The sequence below is a fragment of the Corylus avellana genome, chromosome ca10, assembly GCF_901000735.1.
Source record: "Corylus avellana chromosome ca10, CavTom2PMs-1.0".
Classification (NCBI taxonomy): domain Eukaryota; kingdom Viridiplantae; phylum Streptophyta; class Magnoliopsida; order Fagales; family Betulaceae; genus Corylus; species Corylus avellana.
The window spans coordinates 6,195,661-6,208,618 of record NC_081550.1 but is presented as its reverse complement, the minus strand read 5'-3'; positions in this window follow the sequence as shown (position 1 = coordinate 6,208,618).

Below are 12,958 nucleotides of genomic sequence, written 5' to 3'. Positions count from 1 at the left end.
AAAAAATTAGTTAAACCGAAAACATTTTCAGTTGACCACAAAATTAAGCTAAATCAAGCATAAAATGGTTTATGTTTTTCATTGTTGTAAAATTGTTTTTTGCCTCTCTCCCTCCCTACACACCTTTGATTCTCGCATTTTCTCTCCCTCGCCGCACATTCTCTCTCTCTCTCTCTCGTTTAGGTGACGATGTCGAAGTAGTCCCATTTGGATGACGATGTGTCACAAGGGTCTATGATTTAAAGATAAATAGGGATGTAGTCAAGCATAGCTTGCGAGTTGCCTTTGGAGTACACAAGAAGGTGGCAGTCCTAGCCGCCCAACTATAAATACTTACTCCAGCTAGCCCTAGCCTTGACTCTCGAGAACTTTTTGATAGTCCACTTGCACACAATTAGAACTCGGATCTGGATCCCCTCAAACTGTGAGTAATTGGAAAATCTCATTTTTTTTAGATCCTAACCATCCAAAACATCTAATGGTCTAAAAACATCTAGGATCAAAAACTCAAAAACAAACCTAATACACCTAATTATATCAAATAATAATAACATTTATTTAATTATTTAAAAAAAAAAATGAGGAGAAGCCACCCGAAGGGGCAGCTCGCTGCCGCCGCTGCCCATCCCATGTGTGGCTGGCGGTAGCGCGAGGCCACCCTTTGGCCATGGGGGTTCTCCTCCTCTTTTAATAAATAAATAAATAAATGTTTTTATTATTTGATATAATCAAGTGTGTTAGGTTTTTTTTTTTGAGTTTTTGATCCTAGATGTTTTTAGACCCTTGAATGTTTTGAATGGCAAGGATCTCAAAAAATGAAATTCTCCAATTACTCACAATTGGAGGGGATCCAAATTCGTCACCGCTGCCATCGATGTTGATGAAACCTTGTCTGATGATGGTAAGGTGGACAATTGCAATCGGTCGAACCAGTGCAAAGGATGAAGATGAAAATCAACTAATATAAGTATTTTTAATTATTATTGTATTAGTTTTTTAAAATAATATATATTGTGAATGGAAATTGTTATTTGTAGGCTAATATGATTATCTAAAAACATACGAAATATTAGTTGATTTTCCGTATGAACTAAACGCCTTAAAATGTTTTTCGTTTTCAAGGTTGCAACTAAATAGTGAAAAATATTACACCAAAATCAATTGAAAATATTTTACACCCAAAAAAAAAAAAAACATTCCTAAATTGTTTCTTAAGACAACCACTCCCAAAGTTATATATATCATAAACTCTTTTTTTTTTTTTTTTTTTTTAATATTGTATAACATTAAGGAAAATAATGTGACAACCCTATAGTGTTTTTGTGTTTTTTGATATTAAGACTCTAATTTTCAATTTAATGAAATCTAGACGTGTGCTTCAAACTTATTCCATTGTTGCAAATGTTACGGCTTGTAACAACCTAAAAAACCCTAGTCGTGAGAACCATTATAGGAGGAGGGTTCATTTCTTCTCTCCTCCCCCAACTCTTTATTTTATATGAATAATACAATGGTGAGTCTACCAATGCTCAAGCTCTGCAGCAATTCATGTTTGTCTTTCTCTAGACTTGCTTTTAGCAACGATCTACGGGGCTGAGTTTTTTTTGTTTTTTAGTCGTTTTCCAATGGTTTATTTACACGAAACCTTAAGAGTAACGATCTTAGATATTTGGTATGTCTTTTGTTTTGTTTTTGATTGTTTCGTGGGAGCAAATCATTGACCGATCAATAGTGGAGGAATTATCAGGCATATTAAACAATTGTAGTGGGGGATTGCATTTGGGAGAATGCACTTGTAGCATAAATGGAAAAACTAGGAAATCACTTGCTAGTTGAGAAAGTTGTAATGGACCAGGCAACGGCTAGAAACATGATTCACTGAAATATGCTGCAGATCTAGAAACTGATTGGAACTGTAACATTCAAAGAGTTAAACAAAGTATAGATCAAATTTAGATGGAAGAAATTTCTCATTATATATATGATATTGTTTTGTTATAACAACATGCTCTATTTTTATAAAATGAATGAATAAAGAATAAACATTGTTATAAAAAATAAAAATAAATATTATGGCTTGTGGACCCTAGATGATGGATTGAGATCCGTGCAAATATCTAGAGTATTGTATAGGTATTATGACTTTGATTTGTACAGCACGTCAGTATCATGAACATATGAGATGGCCCATATGGGAGGGCTTAACTTTTAAGAGAATAATCCTCTCAATTTCAAATGAAATGGAAGGGATTCATTTAGTTATTTTTAGAGGATATTTTTGTCGATTTCGTTTGAAATTGAGAGAATTCAGGTCCTAACTTTTAGGCTATGTTTGGTAAAGGAGGCGGACCGAAAAGAGGATTCAAAGACCCAAAACTTTTAAAAAAATTTCTCAAAATTAACCCAAATATTCTTATTTTTTACATCACAATAATAATTTTTTATTACTATTCAAATAAAATAAAAAATATTACAAAACAATTTTTTTTTCTTCACTTTTTCATACAAAATATTCTTACTTTTTTTCTCACATCAATCAAATCTACTACAGTTCCAATCCATTTCCTATTTCAAGTCCTTTACCAAACACACCATTGGCTTTAATTTTTGTTTTTTAGAAACTTTTGACTTTGGTTAAATAGTTTAATCCCATAAAAGGTCAAATCAACTTCACTAAAGCAAAAAGAATTCGCTGTCTTGGCGTCAGTAAGCCCATCGCATAAAAAAGAAAAAAAAAAGAAAGAAAGAAAGTGCACAACGGGAAAAAAAAAAAAAAAAGACGCGAGTAGGGTTGGCTTAGCGCACAGCAAGTCGACTCAGAATTCAACCGAACTCAGGAAATTTCCGAGTTCCCGTACAGTTGAAGTTGTGTGCCTCACTTTTATATTTCACCACGTAAGTACTACACATTCTATGAGAGTCAAGAGACAAATTAGACCAAAATGGCGGGAATAAGTTCCCACTTCTAATGGCATTTCCCACCGATACCTACGAAGTTTAAAAATTAATAAGGGTGTCATTTGGTAACTGTTACTTTTATTTTCCCTCTACAAGGGTTTAATTTACTTTGGGGCTAGTCCTACTAGATTGGTACAATACTTGATGGTTGCATATTTTGGACCGTCAATTAGATAATTAAAACATTTGAGGCAAATTTATAATTAGCAAATGTTCTCGTTTGATTTTTTTTTCTTTTTTTTTTGTTGGTTTTATTCTTTTGAGATTATAACTATTAACTAATATTGAAAAAATCTATAAGGTTCACAAAAGAATTGAAAAAATCTTTTTAAAACATATATTTTTTATAAAGTAAACCTTTAAAAGTTAATATTTCTTCCGATGAATCGACCTACCATTTACTATGAAGGTAGTTGAGCTAGACCTCTAGTTGAAATATGGGTTCCACATATTTGCCTATACGAAGGAAACATGGATCCTAGGAACTACATTGAAAACATGTTGGGTGGGCCCACATGATGTTACAAGAGCCCGAAACAAAATCATGTAATGGGCCTTTCCCCTCACTTTAAAGGGACTAGCCCAGAGATGGTTCAACAGTCTCTTAAGAGCATTTCCAACAGGAGTTGTAACTTAGTTTTTTAGTTAAATATAGCTATTTTGTCTATCCAGCAGTCATTGTAAAATAGCACCTGTTAGCCTTATTTTATTATTCTTTCTCTCCCATCTTTTTCTTTCTCTCATTGGTTCATCTTCTCACCGAAATACCTCAGAACCCAATCTCAGCCTCTTTTTCACACTACATTTTCTCAATTTCACCCTTCTCTCTCACTTAATCCATCAAACTGAACACTGATTTCAGTTATCTGGGTCTTCCAAAAAGAAAAGATCACTCTTCTCCAACTCCAACCCAATATTCTCCTCACTCACCCAAGTCAACTAAGCCTCCAACGCCTTCTTCTCCATCCCATAGCGATTCAACTCTGCCTCCAAGGCCTACTTGGCCTGCTCCAAGGACTCAACCTGTTGCCTACACTCAAAGGTTTCTTTGAGAAGCAGAGAGTTGAAGGACTTGAGGTTCTGGAGCTTCTCTGAAGGGTCATCCATGGGTTTGGCTTGGTGGGTTTGGCTTTGGTCTTGTGGTTGAGCGGCTTCTTCTTTGTGATCTTCAGCTTGACGGATCACTTTTTTTTTCATCATTTTTCTTTTTCTTTTTTGAGGCTGTGATGTGTTAGAAGTGTTGTGAGTGAGTGTTAGAAGTGTTATTGTCATTAGGGTTTAGGGGTAGTTTGGTCTTTGTGTCTTTAAGTTTAGTCTATATATTGTGATGTTTGTATTAGGGTTTTACAAGTTGAATGAATAAGAGGCACTAGCCTCCTTCATCCTTTTCTCCCTCTCAAACTCCCCTCCAACCAATCTTAACGTGGTATCAGAGCCTTAGGGTTGGAATCCTTTGAAATAGGGTTTTTCCGCTATATTTGTGTTATTTTGTTGAGTTTTTTTTTTTTTGGTGGGAGCACCGCCGATGTGGGCATTATGCCCACATCGGCAATACCTTCGAAGAGCTCTCTAGAGTAGTTTTTTTTTCTTGTTTCATGGTGACCAAAACACTCTTCCAGTGAGGGAAAAAAAAAAGAAGATTTTGGTTGTGTTTTGGTGTTTTGTGATGTTGGTCGGCCTGTTTTGTGGTTGTCGGCGTTGTCTGTAGGGGTTGGTGTATGGTGGCTAGAAAAGTTTCAGCGGCCATCGAGAAAAAAAGAAAAAAAAATCCGGCGGTTTGATGTTTTAGTTGTTGAAAAGTTACTGTGTGGTCACCGTTTGGTTCTGTAGCCATTGTTTTTTATATGGCCGTAGTTTTCTGTCCTCTTCGGCAAGTTCCCGCGACCTTCGGCGAGCCTCCAGTGACTGCTTCTGTTCTGTTTTTCACTATTTTTTGGTTTTACTGGTGTGGTCTGCGTGTTTCTGGCCAGTTTTGAAGCTCCGACGAAGTTTCGACGAAGCTTCGATAAAGTTTGTTTGTTTGTTTTTTTTTAGTAGATGTTTTTATGTGAATCTTGTTGGTCAATCATATGAAAAATTTGTTATTTGTTTGTTGAGAATAAGGTTGTATATTGAATCACAAAATATAATGTACAGAAGAGGCCTATATATAGGCGAATAATACAGACCTAGTAGAATAAGGAAAGGTAAACCTAGTAACCCTAGAATACCAAAGAAAGTAAATAATAATAATATAATATTATCTAACAGCCCCCCACAAGCTCAAGGTGGAGTGCGAGAGACCAACTTGAGGTTGGACACAAGATCACGAAAACGTCCTGGAGGATGTGACTTTGTAAAGATGTCTGCGAGCTGATCACGGGACGTGACAGAATGAAGTTGTAGTGAGCCCTGAAGAAGATGATGACGAACAAAATGACAATCAATCTCAATATGTTTTGTCCGTTCATGAAAAACATCATTATGAGCAATCTGAATAGCACTCTTATTATCACAGTATACAGGAGTAGCAGAAGAAAGAGAGACACCCATATCTTGTAACAACCATCGCAACCAAAGAAGCTCCGCGGTAGTGTCAGCTAGAGCACGATATTCTGCCTCTGTGCTAGATCGAGCAACAACAGTCTGTTTCTTACTTCGCCAAGAAATAAGCGAGGTGCCAAGTAGAAAACAATAACCAGTGGTAGAGCGACGATCTGTTGGATCACCCGCCCAATCAGCATCAGTATAAGCATGCAGCTGTATAGGAGACTGAGAGGAGAAATAAAGCCCATGAAATAATGTCCCCTTCAGATACCGAAGAATGCGTAGAACAGCTGAGAAATGAGTGGAGCGAGGAGCAGCCATAAATTGACTCACCTGATGGACAGCATATGAGATATCAGGTCGAGTGACAGTAAGGTAGACAAGACTGCCAACTAAATGCCGATATAAGGTAAAATCATGAAGAGGCTCGCCATCATGAGGAGTGAGACGAGTATTAAGCTCAGTCGGTGTGTCGACAATCTTACTGTCTGTAAGATTGGCCCGAGAAAGTAGATCAGATATATACTTGGCCTGTGTTAAATAATAACCATCTGAAGAAGATGAGATCTCAAGACCAAGAAAATAGCTGAGAGGGCCAAGATCTTTCATCTCAAAGTGTTGACTAAGAAACTGTTTAAGTTCCTGAATACCAGTCATATCATCCCCAGTGATAATCATGTCATCAACATATAGTAGAAGAAGTATGGTACCCCGGTCTGTGCGGCAAATAAACAAGGCAGAATCATAAGAACTGATGGAGTAGCCAAGGCGAGAGATAGTGGCGCTAAACTTAGCAAACCATGCTCGAGGTGCTTGCTTAAGCCCATAGAGTGCTCGACGAAGACGACAAACCTTGTTTGTAGGATGAGATAATCCAGGAGGTGGCTGCATATAAACTTCTTCACTTAAATCACCATTAAGGAAGGCATTTTTGACATCCATTTGACAAAGTGACCAATGCCGAGAGGCTGCAACAGCCAACAGAGCACGCACAGAAGAGAGGCGAGCAACTGGAGCAAAAGTCTCCTCATAATCCACACCATATTCCTGAGTAAAACCTCTGGCCACAAGTCGAGCCTTGTACCTGTCAATAGTACCATCGGAACAAGTCTTGATTTTGTAAACCCACTTACACCCGACCGCAGATTTTCCAAGAGGTAAGTCAACCAGATCCCATGTATTGTTCTTGTGTAAAGCATCAAGTTCCTCTTTCATCGCAGCCTGCCAAAGAGGGTTAGTGGAGGCCTCACGAAAAGAGTGAGGCTCGTGCAAGGTAGCTAAGGCATGAAAGCAATGAAAATCCTGTAAATGGGAAGGAAGAGATCTTACTCGGGTGGATCGACGAATGTCAGGTGATGGAGTGCAGACTGGATCCTCAGATGGAACAGAACCTGGGGAGGCAGGCGAAGAACTTGGGGACGCAGGCAAAGAACTTGGGGACACAGGCGAAGCAGCTTCGAGGGCATCAGATGACTGCAGTTCTAGCGAGAGAGACTCAGGCAAGACATTGGTGGTGGGAGTAGGAGAAAGAGGAAACTCAAAAAGGGTAGTAAAGGGAGGGGATGATGGCATGCTGAATTTGCCGACGTCGTGGAATAGTCGATGCTCCCAAAAAACTACATGACGGGAGATGCGAAGACGACGAGACACAGGATCATAACACCGGTAGCCCTTGTGTTCCACTCCATATCCAAGAAAACAACACAACCGAGAACGAGGCTCAAGTTTGGTGCGCTCATGAGGCTGGAGTAAAACAAAACAGGCAGAACCAAAGACACGGAGATGATGATATGAAGGGATAGAGCCAAACAACCGCTCATGAGGAGTGCAATTATCAAGGATAGGGGTAGGCAACCTATTGATTGTGTAGACAGCCGTGAGAGTGGCTTCACCCCAAAACGGGGTAGGAACAGATGTGGAAATGAGAAGAGCACGGACAGTGTCTAAAATGTGCCTAAGTTTACGTTCAGCTCGACCATTTTGTTGTGAGGTGCCTGGACACGACAAGTGAGAAACCGTGCTATAATGTTTTAGAATGGCTTGAAAATCATGTTGAGTATATTCTAAAGCATTATCAGAACGAAAAGCCTTAATGGGTTTTGAAAATTGGGTTTCAACCATTTTGGCAAAAGTACGATAAATATCCAATAATTCAGAACGAGATTTCATTAAAAACACCCAAGTGTAACGAGAGAAATCATCAACAAAAATAACAAAATAACGTGAGCCACTCATACTAGCAACAGGAGAAGGTCCCCAAACATCAGAATGAATTAAATCAAAAGAAGCAGTAGCATGAGAGTCACTATTATTAAATGGCAAAGCCGGTTGTTTACCAAGTTGACATGAACTACAATCAAAAGAATTATTGGAAACTGAACCTAACAAACCCTTTGAAGCTAAAAATTGAACGCGAGAGGCAGATGCATGACCAAGACGCGAATGCCAAAGTGCAAGAGATGGTGATGATGAAGAGGCTGCAGCAGAGATGCCTGTGGCGGGGAGATGTAAGGATGATAGTTCGAACATACGCCCAATTCTACGCCCGGTCCCAATGGTCTGATTCGTACGAGGATCCTGTACATGCACACCAGAAAAGTCAAAAACAAGTCTATATCCAAGTTCACACAGTTGGCCAACAGAAAGAAGATTGAAGGATAATCCAGGCACATGAAAAACTTCAGGAACAGAAAGGGAAGGTGTATTGATAGTGCCTATATTTTTAACAGTCATAATGGAGCCATCAGCTGTGCGAATGAATGAAGAATGAGGGGAAGGTACAGATGTGGTAGAGGAAGTAAGGTGAGATGTCATGTGATTGCAACAAGCAGAGTCAAAGAGCCAAGAGGAAGAGGTACCTGGCAAAACTGAGAGGACAGAGGAAGATGCATTACCAGAACGAGATAGGACGACCTGGTTGACTATTGTCTCGAAGTCAGCTGCAGATAAGGTGACACTGGATCCTGATGCGTGGCCAGAGGGGGCAACTAAAGAGGGAGCAGCTGGAGATGAACCACTCTCAGTATGAGCAACTGCTGCTGTGGGTGCATTAGATCTTCCCTTACGCCAACACTTGTCAATAGTGTGCCCTCGACGTCGACAATAGCGACAGTAATTATTATCGCGAGACTTAGGAGGGAGTCGAGAAGTACCTGACCTGTCATAATACTCTCGCTGGAATGACGAGGAGCCAGAGGATGGTGCATCCAACACTGTATGACTAGGCTGAGAGCGCATAGTCTGCGATCTAGTCTCGGCACGGACAAGTTCGAAGATGGCAGTGTCCAAAGTGGGAAGAGGAGAACGATGTAATAGTTGCACACGAACAGGCTCAAAATCATCACGCAAAGCCATCAAAAATTGGTGAAGGCGATGTTGATCTCTACGGGTAATATACATCTGAGCATCAGTGGGATCCTTCTAAATAGGATCAGAAACATCAATTTGGTTCCACAAGAATTGCATGCGGGCAAGAAAATCATTGATACTCTGACCAGATTCCTGCCTGAGATGGAAAAGTTCAAACAAAAGCTGATACTCGTGAGCACCATCTACAGAAGAAGAACGAGAAGCAAGCATATCCCAAGCACCCTTTACTTCATCAAAGCTGCCAAAGAGTGCAGAAATAGATGGGATAGTGGTATTACGGAACCATGTAAGAATCTGATGATGTTTGCTATCCCAATCAATAAGACGAGTGGTAAAAGCCTCATCTGCCTCAAAATCCTTTTTAACTGGCTTTTGGATCTCCCCAGTGACATAAAGCCAAAGCTTGCGGCCTTTAAGAAAGCTGCGCATAGATTGAGACCACAACATATAGTTTGTTCCATCCAATACAGTCTGAACATGATGAAAAATCTCGTTTTGTGCCATCTAGAAGGCTCAAATGCAAAAACAGACTACAAATATGAAATCAGGACGAAAAAAATAGGTAAGAAAGCACCTGGTCAACTCTGAAAGTCAACAAAAAGTCAACGGTCAAAGTCAACGCTGACGTGGCACTAATGACGTGGCAAGGTCTGACCTGATACTGATGACGTGGCACACATGCTAACGTGGCACTGGTGACGTGGCACCGATGACGTGGTACTGATGACGTGGAACTAATGACGTGGCACGTAGGGCTAATGTGGCTATGCTGACGTGGCAATTAGGGCTGACGTGGCAAGGATGGCATGGCACGTGGGTGCGATGGCGCGTGTGGTACACGCGCGAACGGAGGAAGCGTGTACTGGCGCGTGGATCTGACGCGCGGAACTTCTGGTGGCGCGTGGAGGCGCGTGAGAGGTTGTATGGATGATCTGAGGCCTGTTCTGGAATCCTAGGGAGCAGATCTATCGATCGGTGGCCTGACGGAAGCAATCGGACCACCGTGGCGGGCGGTGGCTGGACAACAGTGGCGAAATTGCCGAACCTTTGGGCGGCGCGTGTAAGTTCCGATATGGCTGTGTGCGGCGGCTCTGGGACGGTTGTCTTCCGGGCTTTCAAGCGGTATAGTGATACGCTGAAAACCTCGAGGAGAAGATAGAGAACCGTGAGGATCAGAGAGAAGGATTCGCCGGATAACACTAGCGGTGCCGGAGGAAAAATATTTAGACGGGAAAAATTTTGAGGTGATTCAGAACCTGTGCTCTGATACCATGTTGAGAATAAGGTTGTATATTGAATCACAAAATATAATGTACAGAAGAGGCCTATATATAGGCGAATAATACAGGCCTAGTAGAATAAGGAATGGTAAACCTAGTAACCCTAGAATACCAAAGAAGGTAAATAATAATAATATAATATTATCTAACAATCAAAATTAAATACACAGGTAATTTCAAAATTTAAATGCTACACAAACAAACATATATACAGATATGAGATATGCCTATTGGAATCTAGACGAACAAAAATGAAAAGAAAAAGATGGAACCTCTGGAGAGACATGGTCGCTTGAGAAGAGAGGCAGGAAGTATTCCTATAATAAGCATTTGCATCCAACCTAGCTATCAAATCAAAAGACAGACAGTAAAAGGAAATGGCTTTAAATGATGAGAAGATTGGCGCCGTACAGCACTGTATTTATAGGAATTTTTTTTTTCATAGGATTTGGATGATCAGATCTACAGACATCACTGAACGAACGTGTTTAACGTTGTTTTATTCAAAAAAAAATTGCTATGCCTGGGGGCTAATGTCCCTCCACAATTTTAAAATTAATGAAAAAGAGAACCTCCGGAGAGACTGTATAATAGGTCGTTTGAGGCTTTGAGCGGATAGGCAGGAAGTATTCCTATATATTAATATATGATAAGCATCTGCATCATATCCCTCCGAATCAATATTCTGCCGGTTAAAGGAAATGCCTTTAAATGATGAGAAGATTTGCCGTACAACACTTTATTTATAGGATTTGGATGAGATCTAGATCTACACACATCAGTGAAGAGGAGAATCAAGTGTAAATTAAGAGAAATGATAGTTTTTATGCGGTTTTGCTGGGCTTTATTCTCAACAATCTCTCAATTTCTTAATCAAGTGTAAAAATATATATATAACATTTCACACTAAATATTTTTTATTCCTTTAACAAAATACAGAGACAAAAATTTCCGTTGACAAAACCACCAATTAAACCAGTACTAGAGTCACTATCTTGGTTGGTTTTGAAAACTTCGGTGTCAGGGGTTCGGTGATGGGGTGGTGGGGTGGTGAGTGTTGGTTAGAATGAATGAAAAAGTCTATGAGATTAATTTGAATTAAAGATATGGTATTTTCATCTTTATTGTATTTGGTATTTTTACATAATGTGTCAAATTTCTTGAAAGATGCAAACTAGGATTTTACACCACATCCTTATCGAAGGGACTCTCATTTTGTGAACTAAATTAAATATGTGGGATCTATGTGTTAGACCTATATAGATCTAGTGATAATTTGTAAAATAGGAAAAATGAGAGAAGGACCACAACATATTGTATAGCATGTCTCATAAATTAAGGACGTTTGCTAGATGAGATTCATATGCACGTGCGCCTAGGTTTGTTTGGTCTGTGTTAGATTATTGATTAAATAATTAAATTTACTTCTTTCTATTAGCTTAAGTTTTTGGGATAAGTGGTAGATTCAAGTTGCAGGAGCATCATGCTGAGAGGGGGATTGTTAAGGTATAACAGCTCTACTCACTTGGATGATTCACATAAGAGAAACATCGAATAATATATAGTTGTTTTTTCTTCTTCTTCTTCTATTTCTGAGCAAAGTTCAAAGTTGAAACTGTGGAATAATATGACACTTCCGTGACAAAAGAAAAAGAATAAAGGAAACCTTGGAGACTTGAAGGGAGAGACCGGAGGTATTCTTATCACCCAAGGAGTTCATCATTCATAACGAATAGTGGTAGGTTTAGTTGACAAGTACTGTTACACTTCATGTCTATTTATCACACTTGATTCATACAGGCTGTTGTGGCATATTTTCAATATTAAAAATATCGAAAATTATCACAATTGTGACCTTAAATTATATAATTAGATATACTACATCTACTAATTAGAGTGTTCCTTTGAATGGAGTCGATGTAATGGACACTACAAGAATTTAGGTCTTTAGGGGCGACTTGAAGTCGCCCCTAAAAGTCCTAAAGTGGACGCTGTTGACAACAGCGTCGACTTTTCGACCCTAAAGATGTCGACGCTAATAGTCCGACCCTAATAATCAAATGCGTGATTATCAGCGTCCACTTAAAGTCGACCCTAATGATCACTTTTAGCGTCCACTTTATCGACCCTAAAAGTCGAAATGTTTTGACCCTAAAGATGATGTAAACGGAAGCCAACCATTAGCGTCCACTAAAAGTGGACACTGATAGTTAACCATTAGCGTCCACAAAGTGAACCCTAATGGTCCTAAAAAATTTTAAAAAAAAATTAACTATCAGCGTCCAAACCAAAGTGGACGCTGATAGTTAATCATTAGCGTCCACAAAGTGGACCCTAATGGTCCAAAAAAATTTTAAAAAAAAATTAACTATCAGCGTCCAAACCAAAGTGGATGCTTCTAATTAACCATTAGCGTCCACAAAGTGGACCCTAATAATCCTAAAAAATTTTAAAAAAAAATAATCTGCGATCGATCACACAATCGTGTGCGATCGATCGCAGTACCAGTAGGTTTTCGACATTTTGAGATCGATCGCACTTGGAGTGCGATCGATCGCAAAATATAAAAAACCTACTTGAAAACCCTCTGGTACTGCGATCGATCACACTCCAAGTGCGATCGATCGCAGAACCAGGGAACACTATAAAGGAAGAAAACCAATAACATCTCAAAGATTTCATCCAATTAAAAGGGGTAAAGAAAAGGAGGGTATCTGAAGGCTTAATTATCATATTTTTTACTCTTATTAACTTATGTAGATTTCTATGAACAGACTCGAACATTAAAAGCGGAAGAGATTTGGAAGAAATCAACTTCTCTAAAG